The sequence below is a fragment of the Triplophysa dalaica genome, chromosome 15 (assembly GCF_015846415.1).
Source record: "Triplophysa dalaica isolate WHDGS20190420 chromosome 15, ASM1584641v1, whole genome shotgun sequence".
NCBI lineage: Eukaryota > Metazoa > Chordata > Actinopteri > Cypriniformes > Nemacheilidae > Triplophysa > Triplophysa dalaica.
Window position 1 is genome coordinate 4625520 of NC_079556.1, and position 15626 is coordinate 4641145.

General features: G+C 38.1%; 1 protein-coding gene across 2 annotated transcripts in view; it reads left to right on the forward strand.

Annotated features, from left to right (window-relative positions):
- The window catches only part of si:dkey-288a3.2 (protein phosphatase 1 regulatory subunit 37), a 38449-nt gene that overhangs the window by 20817 nt on the left and 2006 nt on the right, over positions 1-15626 (forward strand). The gene's annotated exons all lie outside the window — the stretch shown is intronic.

Here is a 15626-nt window from a genome sequence, read left to right on the forward strand (position 1 = left end):
CCCAAATGTGTACGCAAGTAAGATGGGGTACCTGTCAGTACAATTGCTTTGGAAGCTGATGTTAGGCATTACATTTCCGTTACACCCTTGCAGTATTCGACCAATCACTACGCACTGGCTAACTGGCCAATCATGGCACACCTCGCTTTTCAGACCGATGAGCTTTGTAAAAAATCTGCGTGTTTCAGAGAGGTTCGGGCAAAGAGGAGATACAAACATGCACGGTACATGGAAAATACCTAGTTTTTGAACCTTAATATATTACACTGGGGTGAGCTTATTTTTCTAACAACCTACATCAATTATTTGACAGTGGTTAGAGTTGGCTGTAGTTAGTGTTTTAACTCTATGGGGGTTAAATTTTTAACTATTTAAGAGTGTCAATGTGCCAACACTTTCAAAAGTGTTAAAATTACTCTATTGGGAATGGACCCCATGGGACATTTTCAAAGTGTTAAAATTAACTCCTTTAGAGTTATTTTGTGTTTCCATATTTTGCTGTGTACGTGTCTAGACATTCCATTACATCTAAAACAACAATAATTTTCGTTTCATCTGGGTCATATGACCCCTTTAAACAAACAATTAGAATGGTATCTTAATTTTTCCTCGTCTGTATTTAATTTATACACTGATATTCTTTTTAAGATAATAATTTTTAACACCTCAATGAAATAATAGATATATACACAACCACATGTTGATGAAATGTTTTATTTTTGTAGTATTCTTGTAGTTTTATACAGTTTTGGTGATGCTTTTTCACATCCTAGTTTAATGTGCAGATAAGTGGAGCGCTTTCGAAACACCTATTGAAAAAAATCATCACTTTTATAATTCTATTACAGTGCACAGCTGTATATACTGATGCCATATAGCCGCCAATGCATGTGTCTTTATAGACAGGTGCGGTAAATGGCCGATAAAGTGAGAAACCCTTGCTTCAGTGCCTCTTTGTTGAGCTGTCTCAAGCGCCTTTGCCTGGAACACACCGACTCACATTTTGATAGCAGCGGATGCTATCTTTTTCCTCCACTCCACTCGAAATGGCCCATTGGATGAGTTGGTCCATCAGAATTTCAGAATCTCCCTCTGGGCATGTTCTGAGTCACCAGTCACTCACGCTGAGGCTCATCTGAATATCATGAAATCTTTGAGTCAGTGCCTTTATAAGAGGGCTTCAGCCACAAGAATCTTGCTTTTCCTTTCAAATAAACATTTACTGGGCAAGTAAATGAATGTGGACAATGTATAAGATCTTTATCTGAAGTGGAAGTGGATGGAGATGCAAGATCCTTGGAGCACTCGTAGTTCAGACAACGGATCTGATCGGGCACAAAATCTGATTGGCATACTTTATACAACTTCTGTTTGCATTGTGGGTTGTCTCTGGACAAATAAATCACTGTATTTGACTATATTTGTCAGGTTGGTGGCAATACTTTTTTAAATGATGTCAAATCATTTGGATGAAAGAAAATATAAGGCAGATGACATTGACGAAAGCTCCCACACAAAGGAGACACTATCCTATTGGAGCAAAAAAATATGCCGCGTTCGTCACCGGACAACATGTCAGCGTCATTTGCCAGAAAAACAAGCCTCTGGTTCACGTGTAGCCGAGGGAAAACGGAAGTTAGACATTATCATTCATAGCGTTGTCAATATGGATATTTCTCTTAAACAAACGCATCGATTCGCTTCAGAAGACCTTTGTCAAGACCAACGAGCTGTGTGAAGCCATTCTTTGATCGATGGATGCACTTTTGAGCGTAAAAAAATTGCCCCACATTCACTCTCATTCTACCGCTTCTACCTACTTCAAGAAAGTCATATTCAGATAGGATGCCTTTAGGGTGAGTAAAACATAAGGAAATTCAGTTTCTTGGCTTAAGTATCCCTATAAGGAGGACCCCCAGCCTCAGCCTGTATAGAAGCACCATGTTAGGGATAGTTAACCCAAAAATGAACCCTTTCTTTCATCACTTACTGACCCTCATGTCATTTTAAACCTGTATGCTTTTCTTTGTTCTGCAGAACACCCAAAACATTTTTTTAAAGAACATTGGTAAGCAAACAACACTGATCCCCATTGACTTCCATTGTATGATCTCAAAACCACTGACACATGTTTTAAATATCTTCTTTTGTGTTCCACAAAAGGTTTTGAATAGCATGAGGTTGAATAAATGATGACAGAATTTTCATTTTGGGATGAACTATCAGCTTACCTATAGCTCAGTGGTAAGAGCATTGCGTTAACAACGCAAGGTTGTGGGTTCGATCCCAGGGGATATCAAATACCTATGTATTATGTATAGGATAAAGCAATGTAAGTCACTTTGGATAAAAGCGTCTGCCAAATGTATGTAAATGTAACTATTGTTTTTAATATTTGCATGCGGCTAGAAAGTCACACACCAATCATCATAGGTGAAGATGACCTATGAGCACTAATAAAGAATCAATACATCTTTTCTCAATATGCATTTAACACACCTCTAAAGTGCGTCCACTATAAACTCATTAAGTATATGGATATTTAATTGGTTTATACAGGTTGATTCACGGAGCATCACTTAAAAAACACATCAGAAATCAGGTTAGTGCACAGCATGCGTGTTGTCAGTTTTCTGTTTAATGTCGTATGCGTGTACTGTGGTTATATATAACCGTGTGGTGGGACATTTGTGTCAATGACAGGCCACCATGACTGACAACAGGATTATGATTGGCAAATTTTTCTAGGTGCACTAAAAATAATTAACATCTGAATTGAACAACTCATGGCTTGTTATTCATATCCTCAGCTTTCAGTGTTGTACTGGTCATATTTCGGATGACTAAAAGCAATGGTCCTCTGCTATTTTAATTATTTGATATGTTTTAAGTTAAATGAATATTATTATGAAATGTATAATTTTTAAGGATATTTTTGGTTAAGTTTTTCGTTTTGGTACTATGTTTGAAAGCCAAACCAGTTACAAAAACCACTGGCCTTTTTTCTTCTACCAGAAACATCGATGCTGTGAAGTTTTCTAACGGTCTCTCTCTGTGTAAGTGTTGCTTGTGTAGACCACATGATCCCTATGTTTGTCCTGTTGTCCCTGTGAGTGAAATGTTGGGGCAATAGGGAGTGTGTATATAAGGGGGGTTCATAGGGGTTTGGTGGGCAGGGCATTGCCTGTCCCCTTCCTTTCTGTCACACCGGCACAGGCTGCCTGGGCTCCATGGAGGGGAGATAATTGGATTTGTTGTCACCTCCAGTTGCTGCCAGGAGCGGGCGTCTGCTCCGGTTAGCGATGAAGACATCATCGCGACAGCGACCCTGGGAGAGGATCAGCTGGTGTGGTGGGCACCACTATTGATGATCCAGAACTGCCATGTCCAAGCGGGCAGTCGCAGGCCAGCTGTTTCCACGCTCGTCCTCAGGCCAGGCCAGGCCAGAGAGAGCCAGAATTGGGGGGAGCGGGCACACGCTCATCCCAAGTACGCCAAGGCACCAGATTCCATCTCCGCGGAGAGGGAAAGAGAAAGGAGAGGTTGACCTCTGGCCGGATAGTGCTAGATGTTGGCATTTTGGCCGTGCGCCCTGTGGTTCCCGTGAAAGGGTTGTAGGCCCATCCAAGGCATAATGCCACAGTAGACAAGCGTGGCGGACAACCAGGGATGGCACCTGCTTGGCGTGAGCGTGAGGTAATGACGGCTCACAGGTGAGCGGCCCCAGAGGTAATCAGTAATTAACTCTCAACCACTCCATCAACACGGCTTTGGGTCTGAACCGAGTAGCGTTGCCACGTCCTACAGACAATAATGCCCTCCAAACACTCCTTTCACTTGCCTGGTAACATCTGTTTTTATGTGCAAAACTCAGTCTAGAAAACAAAAAGTTGACATGAAATTTATTCTTATCACATTTACTTTAAGGGAAAGTTCAACCAAAATGTTTAATTCTGTCATCATTTACTCACCCTCATGTCATTTCACAAAGATATGACTTTCTTTATTCTGCAAAAGAACACAAGAAATTATGAGGGATCGTATGAAGAATGTGGTAACCGAACACTGACTTGCATTGGTTTTGTGTCAGTAACATAGGACAAAAGTCAAAGGGTACTAATGTTGTTTGGTTACGAACATTCTTCAAAATATCTTCTTTTTTTTGTTCTGTGGTAGAAAGAAAGTCATACAGAGGTTTGAAATGACAGTTTGAATTTTTGGGTGAACTATCACTCTTTTATTGATGCGCATTATTACATTTTTGTCTTTATATTTTATCTAAATATATGAACTTTTCTTTTTGGTAAATATAGCCGAGCCTACTTTTTTCCCCTCCCACCACATGTCATAGACACCACTGCCAGCTAGCTCCACTGTTTGACTTCAATATAGACCGCCCACTTCTATAGATTGAATAAACTATATAATTCGAAAATGTTGTCATTTCCTTACGAATTTAAACATCAATTTGTGTCAGAAAGGACCACTAGATAATAAATATAAAGTCTTGGAGGTGAAAAGTCATTCAGGTGTGTTCTTCTTCAGTGCAGTGAAGGAAGTGAATTATTTTCATGCTGTTTTGCATTTCTTAGTCTGGTTAAATGTCTGTCATTTAAATGTTACCAGAGACAATAAAAGAAAGAGATGTGTGGTGCGCTCATAATTTGATAAGAATAGCTGCTGAGTGTAGTGTTTGTGGGGTCATATCTTTAGTACATGGGTTCTGACTATGATTCTGTTTTTAGAGAGACGCAGCTGTAATTGGTGGGAATGCGGGTTCGGTGGGCCTAGACGTCCCCCGGGGATCAATTATAGAACGACTCGGTCGGCTCAGCGTATTCAAATGAACACCTGAAGAGCGGGACAGTGTGCTTTTTTAATTCTTCAGGTATTACGGGATAAACACCTTCCTAGTCGGGACCTCATCAGATGCAATTTGTATGCATTTACGCATACGTGTTGTCCTACCTCCTTTCTCACTTTTTTATTCGCACCGCCACGATAAAAGGCAAAATAATAATTATATTCCACTCGGAGTACGTCTTTATACGCGGCCGGGGAGAAGTGACTTTTTTGACACATCCACATGAAGCAACACGGTCTAAAAGCAGGCTGCACTCGTCTTGCTAACAGAAACATGCCCGGTTTCTAATAAGAATGTTCTGCGGACTGGAGTGGTATTAATATCCCTCCGAGCTCATGTTTTAAATAAATTCTTTCCTGTGATTCAGTCTCTCTTCGTCAAGGCTTCGGGCATTTGTACAGTGTGAAGAGCTAGCAGTGTTTAAGTGCTTCAGACCTTGCGAAAATAATGAATGCCAGAATGTTTCTAATCACTGAATCATTCATGCTGTATAATTTGCTGTAAATAGCCAAGGTGCACCCTTGATTTACAGCTTGCTCCAAGATCCTTGACACCACTTAGCGCCTGAAAAACACTCCATATATACATCGAGGCGAGTTTGTCATTTTGAAAAGAATTCGAACCGCAACTTTTCACAACATCTCATCCGGCCGCTCACCTGGAATCACGCGCAAAGCTAAATTGGCACACAATGGTTCCAGAGAAAAGAAAATGATTCATTTCTCACAAAAATATGAGAACGCAATGTAGATGTCACATGTAGAACGCAAACAAGCCTCCTGAAGGTTTTGTGAAGTGAGAGAACTGTTTCGGTCCACGTTCTGTCACCGTGTTATCGCTTCCACCTGTGGTGACCTTATTCGGGCTTCTCAACTTGTGATGGAGAGCGTCAGATAGATTACTGTGCCGCTCGGCTACTTTACAGATGGCTCGGTGCCGTCACAAGCACGTAATCTTCATAGCGTGCATCGAAATGACTCATTAAAATCAGCACATGACTGGAGGAGAGGCGCCTAACGCTACGTGGGCTAGTTTGCCTGGCGTAGACGTCGATGGCTGTGTTTCATTCTACGCTGGTTCCCTGTGATGTGAATATGTGTATCATGAGCATAAATTTGGCCACTAGCGAGTCTTTATCCAACAAAACAAATCATTTTATATTAAAAATAAATACATTCAAATAAACGCAGGGTTCTTTTTAATCTTCTTATGAGAATTCAGATTCCTGTGTATTACTTTTTTGGATTGTTTATTACAGGATGGTTTTCCTTTCATGCACATTTGGGATGAAATAATTAAAAACAAAATATCTTTTAAAATTTGCGCTTGTTACAGTTCTCTGGTGGATTGAAATTGTTTTGCCAAGGAAACAGTGAGCAGCCAATGAATGCTCTGTGTTTTAACAACATTTTGTGAATTTCTAGGTTACAAACATTTATAGTTTTTCTTGATTGCTTAAACACATCTCTTGAAATTATGGCTCCTTTTGTCTGAACTCCACACACAAATCCATAACTTCTCGCCAAATTCCCTCAACATCCTATTTTGGGTCAAAACACAGCTCTCTACTCAAAACCATTCAAACTTGCTGGAAAAGCAAACGTTTTTTAACAAATATGACACATAAGCCCTCAGAAATACTCACACTACAACATAGTCTTAGACACTGGTGAGATCAAAACACTGTTACTAAAACCTCTTATTAGGATTCGAGAATATAGTCATTTGGCACCTCAGTGTCTATATACATCCTAAAAGAGTGCAGAAAGAGCAACAATGAGCACAAGGAAAACAATACACTACTGTAAAGTATTCTTAGGTCAAGTAGATGAAGTTGACCGGACAAGTTCGAAAACCAAAAAAACAATATATACTGGGTATGCAGCACAAGGATACTATAGCAATCTCTTGGTCTTCTGACAAAATATTTTTTTGAAAGAAGTCGTCTCTAAGCTTTCCTGTAGCTGAGTGGTGAGAGCATTGCGTTAACAACGCAAGGTCATGGGTTCGATCCCAGGGGATTGCACAAACCTATGTATAAATGTAGAGGATATTGCAATGTAAGTCGCTTTGGATAAAAGCGTCTGCCAAATGCATAAATGTAAGTTCTGCAAAATTCAGGACATGTCAAAATGCTTAAAAATAAACTTGACAATCACAAATTTGAGGGTGTACACGTGCTACAGTTTACAGGATACAGAATATGAAACATTTCTCTAGTTTCTCATATAAAGTGTGTACGCTGAAGAAAAAAAAATCTGCGTTGTAGTAGATTTCATAAAATTAATTGAGTAAACTTACTTAATACAACTGTGTTCTTGTTTTTTTTAACCAAAATGCAAGTTAAAATTATAGAAACAATCTCGGAATTCTAAATGCACAAATGATTGAGTAAATTCAACTTAATTTTATCATGTTCAACCCACTTAGACCTAAACTTATAAAGGATCTTTACTTAATAATTTTGTGGTGGGACTGCGTGAAGTATTTGAGTTAATTTCACTAACTGAGCAGTACATTTAGAGTTCCCTGCATGCTTTGCATGTGACAGAATTAAGAGAGTCATTTTGTGAAATTTGCTTTACAATAAACTGAAAGATTTGATAGTGTTTATGGTTCCATTGTTTTTAAGATACTGAAGAGATTCTTTTTGTAGTTTTTATCGTTCAGAAGAGTGGTGCTTGTGCTTAGGTTATGGGAGCGCTCATGATGTGTGATTGTGTGATGTGTGAACAGTAATTGTGATAATGCCAGTACTGAGACAACTCTCAGCTTACTTGTACATCATATATGTTGTAAACAATAACAAATGTTAAACTGAAGTTAAAAATATCAAGAAGTTAACTGGAAGGCTCAAATTGGTATTTCTTCTTGATTTTTTTAGGTTTATCATTTGATATGTGCTTAAATAATTATATGGAATGTAATATAGTGGTAAAATAAGCTTTAAAGTACTTAAAAATATTTGGTGTAATATTGTTACAATAATTTAAATAAGTTACATTTTTTACAGTGTACTGTAATTATACTGTATGTTTACATTAAGTAGTATAAAGCCCTGTAGATGATCCTAGGATGCACAGTTACCTGTGTGCTACTATTGATATTATCATGAGATTCTGATTGGTGTGTCATCAGTTTTGCTACTGAATGTTTACTGAAGGATAAATGTGTGCTATCTGAGATTATATCTTGACACTTCAGTTCATTATATAATGTGTAAGTGTTTTCTGAATGAGAACATGGTTTAACCTTTGCAAAATGAGGACGCTTTTGTGTGGGGTTTGTACAAGTTGATTTATTGTTCTGAGAATTATAGTTGTGAGAAAATGGTGAATTGTTTCATGAATTGTGTTTAGCAATCGAGAAAAACTGTAATTTGTAAAACGTGTGCTCAAGAACAATTTGGATACTAAATTGAGTCCCTTGTAGGGGTGCCGCAATATACCGGTATGGACAATAACCGTGATATTAAAATCCATGAGTATTGATATAAATTTGACACGGATCGCAATATTGCACCAATATACAATTTATGTCACAATGTTCACAATTTGTATTTTGAGTGTGATTCATAGACCAAATAAAAGAAAACATAAACTAAAGATACTTAGAGTTTCATATATATATTTTTAAAGATATTGCAATAGAAATCATGATAATATCGTTATCAGGCATTTGTTTAGCCACGATAACCGTGATGGGAAAATGTGATATTGTGAGAGCCCTAGTCCCTATGTAGTGCACTTACTAGCAAGCTAGGGAGAGGGTTAGGAAGCTCCATATACAATCTACTTTTTTATCTGCTTTTTCTTGACTCCTGTTCTTTGTCCTTTTAATAAATTCTCTCTCCTCCACTTACCTCTCTGTCTCTCGCTCTCTTCTAATGTGGAATTTCAATGCTCCTCCTTTGAATGATTGGATGTTATTGTCATAGTTGAGCAGAGGGAAATGCATTTTGAATTACAGGCAGTGTTTCACTTCTGTTTTTATATTCAAATGCAATAGCACGCCTCTCGAGCTTCAGTTTTGGTCGTTCTCGCTTTCAGTTTTGTGAATTCACTCCTTGCACGGAGCAGGGTGCGTGTCAACTGCAAAAGTTTGCCTTTCGCGATCCCTCCTTAAATGTCATAAACATATTTAACATGAAATGGATATTCGCACATGTAAAGACAGCAGTCGCAACATACCCATTCTCGATTCTAATGGTGCATCTTTCTAAATGAATGGATTGACGTCTCAGGTGGCGTTAGGCTGAACAAACAGAAGAGTTTAGCGGGGAGGGAAGTCATCAGGTCAGATCTGCACGGCGAATAATCTCTTCTCACAACAAAGCCTATCCGGATCTCATCGCTGTGTGATGATATTTAAATGTAAAGCTAAGGAGATCAATTAAATTAGCTGTAGCTTCAGCCCGCAGTTCTCTCGACTGCCCCTGAGGTCACAGCAGTGTACTTTTTAGCTCTCTCCTCTGGTAATCGCTTCAAATCAAGCCCCTCTTAAGCACCGCGGCCCACCTTAATTACACGTATGAGGCTGAGATTTCACACCTCTGGTAAAGAGAAGATAAAGTCAAATTGATAATAAACGCCTGAAAGATACATTTTTGAATCAGCTGGGAGAGCTGCCTGCCGCCCTCCACAGCACTGACACAGGAGATATATTCAGATGATTTAGTGTGTGTGTGTGTATGTGATTGTGTGTGTGTGTGTGTTTGCGTGTGTGTGTGTGTGTCATCGTAAGTGCTATAACTTTATTTTGACAATGTCACATTTGTCTGGTACACTTGCAATAAGTATGAGTGTACTTATTATTATAATCAGATTGCACATTCATTGTACTCCTGGTGAGTTATATGTGCTAATTAATGTTGTTAGGCAAAATCGAATAATTATTTATTTTTATAGTTTCTTGTTAAAGCATAACTTGGTTTGTAGGTTCCATCTGTAGGCCTTGCAAACAATGGAAAAAATGAATAAATTAAATAGCCTAAGTAAGGTTTGAGAAGCACATCAGGATATAGATATTACTGTATGTTATAGGAGTTATATTGTATTATATGAATATAGATTTAATAGCTTATAGAAAAAACTAACATTGTTAGTTGCTCATCACTGGCTTTTTTGTGTCTAACAGGAAATGATATTTTTTAAGGAAGATATTAAAAAGCAAATTTAAAAGTATGACCTTTGCTTTTTTCAGCTTTATTCATTATATTTATTAAACATGGATTTAATGAACGGTAATTTGTCAGTTATTAAAAAGACAAGGGAATACTGATTAAAATGATAAGCGGTGGTGCGTTTTGAACCTTAGGATTATTCACAAGGAAAATATGGGATAAAACAGTTTATTAATTTAAATGCTAAAATAGTTCTTCCAAAGAGAGTTATGTGTCTATTTTTGTATATTTAAAATGCAAAATTGCAACCTTTATAAATAATTTAATGAATTTGGTAAACTATTGCTTTAACATATTAGCAAACACATGGTCCTGTCCATAACCATCTTTCTGTTTTATTTCTCAGATCACATAATCATTTTTTTAATTCTTGTATTAATTTCCCCATCATTTAACATCTATCATCTACTGATATGGAGGTTTATGTGTCCATTTAGTATGCAATAGTGACATCTACAGTCAGAGATGAAGCTAGACTCAACACAGGACAAAAGAGAGCACACTTTCGATGCAGGTCACAGTGTGTGTGTGTGCGTGTGTGTGTGTGTGAATAAAAGAGAGAGAGAATATGTTGGTAATTATAGCTATTTATGTTAAGAGAAAAGACCTAGTCAGATGGCGCAGTGCATTCATTAACATTTACTTAGCGGTGAAGTCATTATCCACTTCCCTACTAACAGAGAGGGAAAAAGAAAAGATAAAGAAAAATATTAATGCGCTGACATAATGACAAAGTCAAAATCTAGACACGGCCTTAAATAGACTGTATGGCGAGTGTAAAAAAGCAGTTTGGCTGTTAAAGTGAGAAACAAATGTGTTTGACACTGTTTTCATACAGAGAGCGACAATAATTCTCATTGTCATCGTGGTAAACAAAGAGATGATGCAAACAAGAAAGATTCTTTCAAAGATTCTTGTCGTCGCGAAGCATTAGCTGATTGTGTTGTCTATTCATTTGGTGAAATTGTTATGTGAAAACTTATGAATAACACTTGTGAATGTACGGCCTGCATATAATGCTGCATTAAGTGTTACTTTCTTATCCAAAGAAAAAAAATATTAAAGACGTTAAAAAGCATCTTTTAAAATAGTCCAAAATTGTATTGCCTGAATTAAAAATAATGTACAATACAAGCATAGTTTTTACTGGCATCTCAAATGTTGAGTAATTTACATATATTAGCATATAAAGTAATTGGCACAGATGCCAAGAAAACACTGTAAAACAGATTAATTGTCATCCACCAGCCACAGTGACATTGTTAAAAATGAGATGCTTTTAAGGAGCCAATTATCAGAGAGTTTCCAAAGTAACCCTTTTTCATCCCTAAATATCAACCCAAAGCAGCTTCCTATGACTACGCAATGAATCCTTAACCAACCCCAAGTTTTAGTGCACAACTTTTAGACCACAACGTATCTTAAAAGATAGAAAAATGAATAGGTTTTATCATATATTTGTAAGCATATTTGTAATAAAGCTTGAACTTGCCTTGCGGTACAGTAATAATTGTACTTTGAACATATTGTAGGGCTTTGTAGGTTAACATCAGTGCAGCTCTCTTGGGCAATCTAAAGGGTAATTTGTGGGTTTAAAAAAAGAAAACACAACATTTAAGGTAAACTAAAGATTAAGTGTCATAATGATTTATTACAATACATCAGAAGAGAACACGTGGCCGTGAAAGTTGAAGAATATTCATGTGTTTAGATTGTGGTGATGTGTCACCTGCCCTGTGTTGAATCGTTTTTGAGGCATATGGGCACAGCCACTCTCTCTCTCTCGTTCACACACATACACACAAACTCTGGCCGGTAATAGATTCTGCTATGCTTTGCTGGAGCTCTAGTTTTATCCCCTGTAATAATTGGATAGTGGCTCCATTTATAAGGCTGTCCAAGGGAATGCAGAGTGAACAAATGAGCTAGTTTAGCTGCCAAGACCACTGCTCAGGGAGAAAGCTTAAATGACTCCCATTTTCACAAGCATTGTGCAATGGCTACCTTAAATAATATTGAGATTACACGAGGGACGGACAGACCTGCTGATGGTCTATTGCGCAGATAAAGCGAATGAGGAAATTAAAAGATTTGGGGGAGAAAAAAGGAAACACACAAAAAGACTACTGTAGACACCATAAACATTTTAGAAAGATTATCATCTTTTAAAAAATATATGCTTCGTTGACACGTAATAATAATGTCCTTATGTTCTTTTATTTTTACTTGCATCATTATTTTAGGAATTTATATAAATTGATGAATAGACTAATGGCAATATTATTTTCTTTAACTGGAAAATGTAAACTTTTTATTAGCTTCAGTATTTTTTACGGTAAAAAAATATATTGCAAGTTTTTTTTTTTTTTTCATTTTGTACTTACACAGTTAAAAGATACAATTTTTTACATTTTAAAACAATTTGCACAATTGGCTACTTTATATATATGCTATATTTATAGACCACTTCGAAAAACGGGAACGGTGCCTGTCCAATGCTGGTCCGGAAGAACTTCCTGTTTTAGTCTTTTAGCACAAACGTTTCAACAAAATCAAAGTGATAAACAAATATGTTTAAGATTAAATGATGTTTGTAAGATTGACTAAATAAAAAAATGAAACCAGTGTTTACATTTTGCGAAGGGGTCTTTAATTCATAGTGAGAGAAAGAGAGAGAGACTGTTAGCAAAATGGTGTTCTGAAATAATTTATAAACAGAGGACATGTAAATATCCCAAAGTATTTCATGGCAACCACCCATATGTTAATAAAGACCGGTGACTATCAGAAGTGAAAGTTTGCAGTGTCTCATTGGCCCTGATAGATTGTTTACACAATGGCCGTCCCCATCAGAGACATCCGACCTCGGTCAGAGCCCCCAAAATGCATCGCACCCCTCAGACTCAATCCCTGTCTCAACGTTATTTGTGTTCGTTAATGACTTTATAATTCCCGGCCAGCAGGAACCTGCTTTTATCTCTATTAGTTTAGTAGCCTGGCAAACAAAGGGAGTCTGGGCTGGTGGCACCGTGCCAGCAGGAGCCTCCACCATAAAGGTTCCTGTCCATCTGTGTCGACCGAAATTCAGCTTCATTCCTTCTTTTTTCCCTCCTGCTTCTTCGAAGATACTTGTGCTCCGTGCCGATAGATATTCCTCTAACCGGGGCTCGTATTGATCTCTGTGATGGCCAATGAAGTGTAAAAGAGAGTTCTGTTTTTCCCACAATGAGAAAATGACAAGTCGTTCCGTCGGCGTACGAGAAGAAGCACTTGATCGCAGATATCCTGGGGTGACGTTTGGAAAACATGCCTCGGAATGTGTCCAAAATTCATTCGCGTTGTCAAGCCGGAACGCGATATCTTTATTGTCTGAAATCATCCCGTCGAGCCGTGCGCGTTTACCTCTCGGGCCCTCCGTGAATGAACGATTTGGGATATTTTCATCTCTTTGAGGGTCATTTCATATGCTCAGAATCTCATAAATAGGCAAACATCACTTCCATCAGGCGTTAATTTGACATTTGTAATGCATGTACACCGTTCCATGAATGCATTCATAAGGCCCAAATAGAGTGTGTTTCACACAATGTTTCATCTCAAACTTTTCTGAGACCTGATGTTCACCCTCTGTGTTTTGCTATCTCTCTTGTTCTCTCTCTCTCTTTCTCTCTGTGTGTGTAACATGTCAGAATGTCTGCATTCTCCTCTCATCTGAGATGCTGGTCAGATCAGGGGGCCCTTCATTGTATATTTTACCTTGGAGTTGTTTTGATCTCGCTGAAGACAGGGAGCAGCTTTTTTCCATTTCCCCCCTCTCTTTTTTTTATTCCTTCGGCAGCCCGCGTGTCTTTTGCATGCATTGTCTTTGAACAATGCTCTGTTTGAACAGCGCGCTCGCAACTCAGGATACAGGCGCGCTCGACGGATCGACTTTTATCACCTGCTTTTCCCAGTGATTCTATTAACGCTTCTGTTTCATTAAAAAAGGGGGACGCGACCAACAGACAGGCGCGTGGCAGAAGAGGAAGACGAGAGTGACTTCAAACAAAGTCAGTCGTGAGATTGCCACAGCGCGCAGACAGCCCTTCATTCGAGGGACTGACAAAGCAGGCCGGATGAGGCGTACAAATATGTGTGTGTGTGTGTACCTGTGATGTGCTAAATCATTAATTAGAAGGAAACCACTTCTGTTTCTCTAATGCACTGTTGCTAATCCGTGAGCATCGAGACATATGGTCCCGCTATCTGGCTGGTCCAACAGGCTGAGTGGGTCAACAGTTATGTTTACTTGTGGAGGTCACCATACATCAAAGAATACAGATCACCGGCTATAAAAAACAACAAACATACATACATAAAGAGAACAGAGAAATGAGAACGATAATTAAATGAAAATATGGTAAGATGTACATGTGATCACCCCTGCAAGAGCGTAGAGCCACTCGGGAACACTTTCATCCAACTATGAAAAAGAAATGAAACAGTTAATATATGAAATTATTTTTTCTTTTAGCTGGAGTTTTATCACAAATGAGACTGTGGCTGATGTTGAAGGTATCTTTTTATGTGTTTTTATATGTAAACCTATTAGCCATTATTATCCCATTTTGACCTTGCAAGTTTTTTCGAAAGTATTTAAAAATAAATGTCATCATGAAAATGGTGCCACAACTGAATTACCATAAATTCTAAATGATTATGATGAATCATCTATTAATCATAATTTGTGTAAATGTTTAAAACATTATTTTTGCACAATTCCGTATTTTGAGATTGAGAATGTTAATTAAAACAAGAAAAATATTATCTAATAATACATTTATGAGTATCATAGTTTTAGACATAGATTTAACATATGTTATTATTATTTTATTTTATTTATTATAATGATTAAATAGAAAAGTATATATATATACTGTTTTACGAGTAAATGTGTAGTTCTGGGACAAACAATAACACAAGATAATTTGTATAAAATCTGTACATGAAAAAAAAAGGGATGGAAAAAAGAGATTTAGACTAATAAAAGATTTCAGACTAAATTATTTGATGTGATCTATATCAAATATATCAATACACATAAAGTGTATAAAACAAACAGAAATGCTTGTTATACGTAATCTGAATCTTTGACACAAAGTTGCAGAAACACCCCTGTACGCTCCGCCCCTAATGTCAATGTTCATGCATCTCACAACAAAAAAAACATGCACATACGTGTTGTTTGGATCCAGTCGTTCATCCGCCCAGATCCTGCAGTGGCCAGCGGCGTTGAACTCTGACTCTGGCACAGGAAGTGAAGTCAGCAGCCGTGTAGCTGCTGCTCCAGAAGGCGATGGCTGTGCTCGCGGTGGGGCTCTTCCACCCCGTAGCAAGGTTGGCACAGTGCGGAGGTGCTGGTGGCACAGTGCTGGTTCTGGCGCTCAGGGCTGCTGGGAGCGGTGCGTGCCCTCTGTCATTCATGGGGAGTAGCTCTGTCCAACTGTCACTTCCTGACAGGCCGATAATCAATCTCTTTATTAACTGCTCTGTTGCAGACGGCCCGCCCGGTAGGGAGGGCGGGCAGCTTGCTTGGTACAC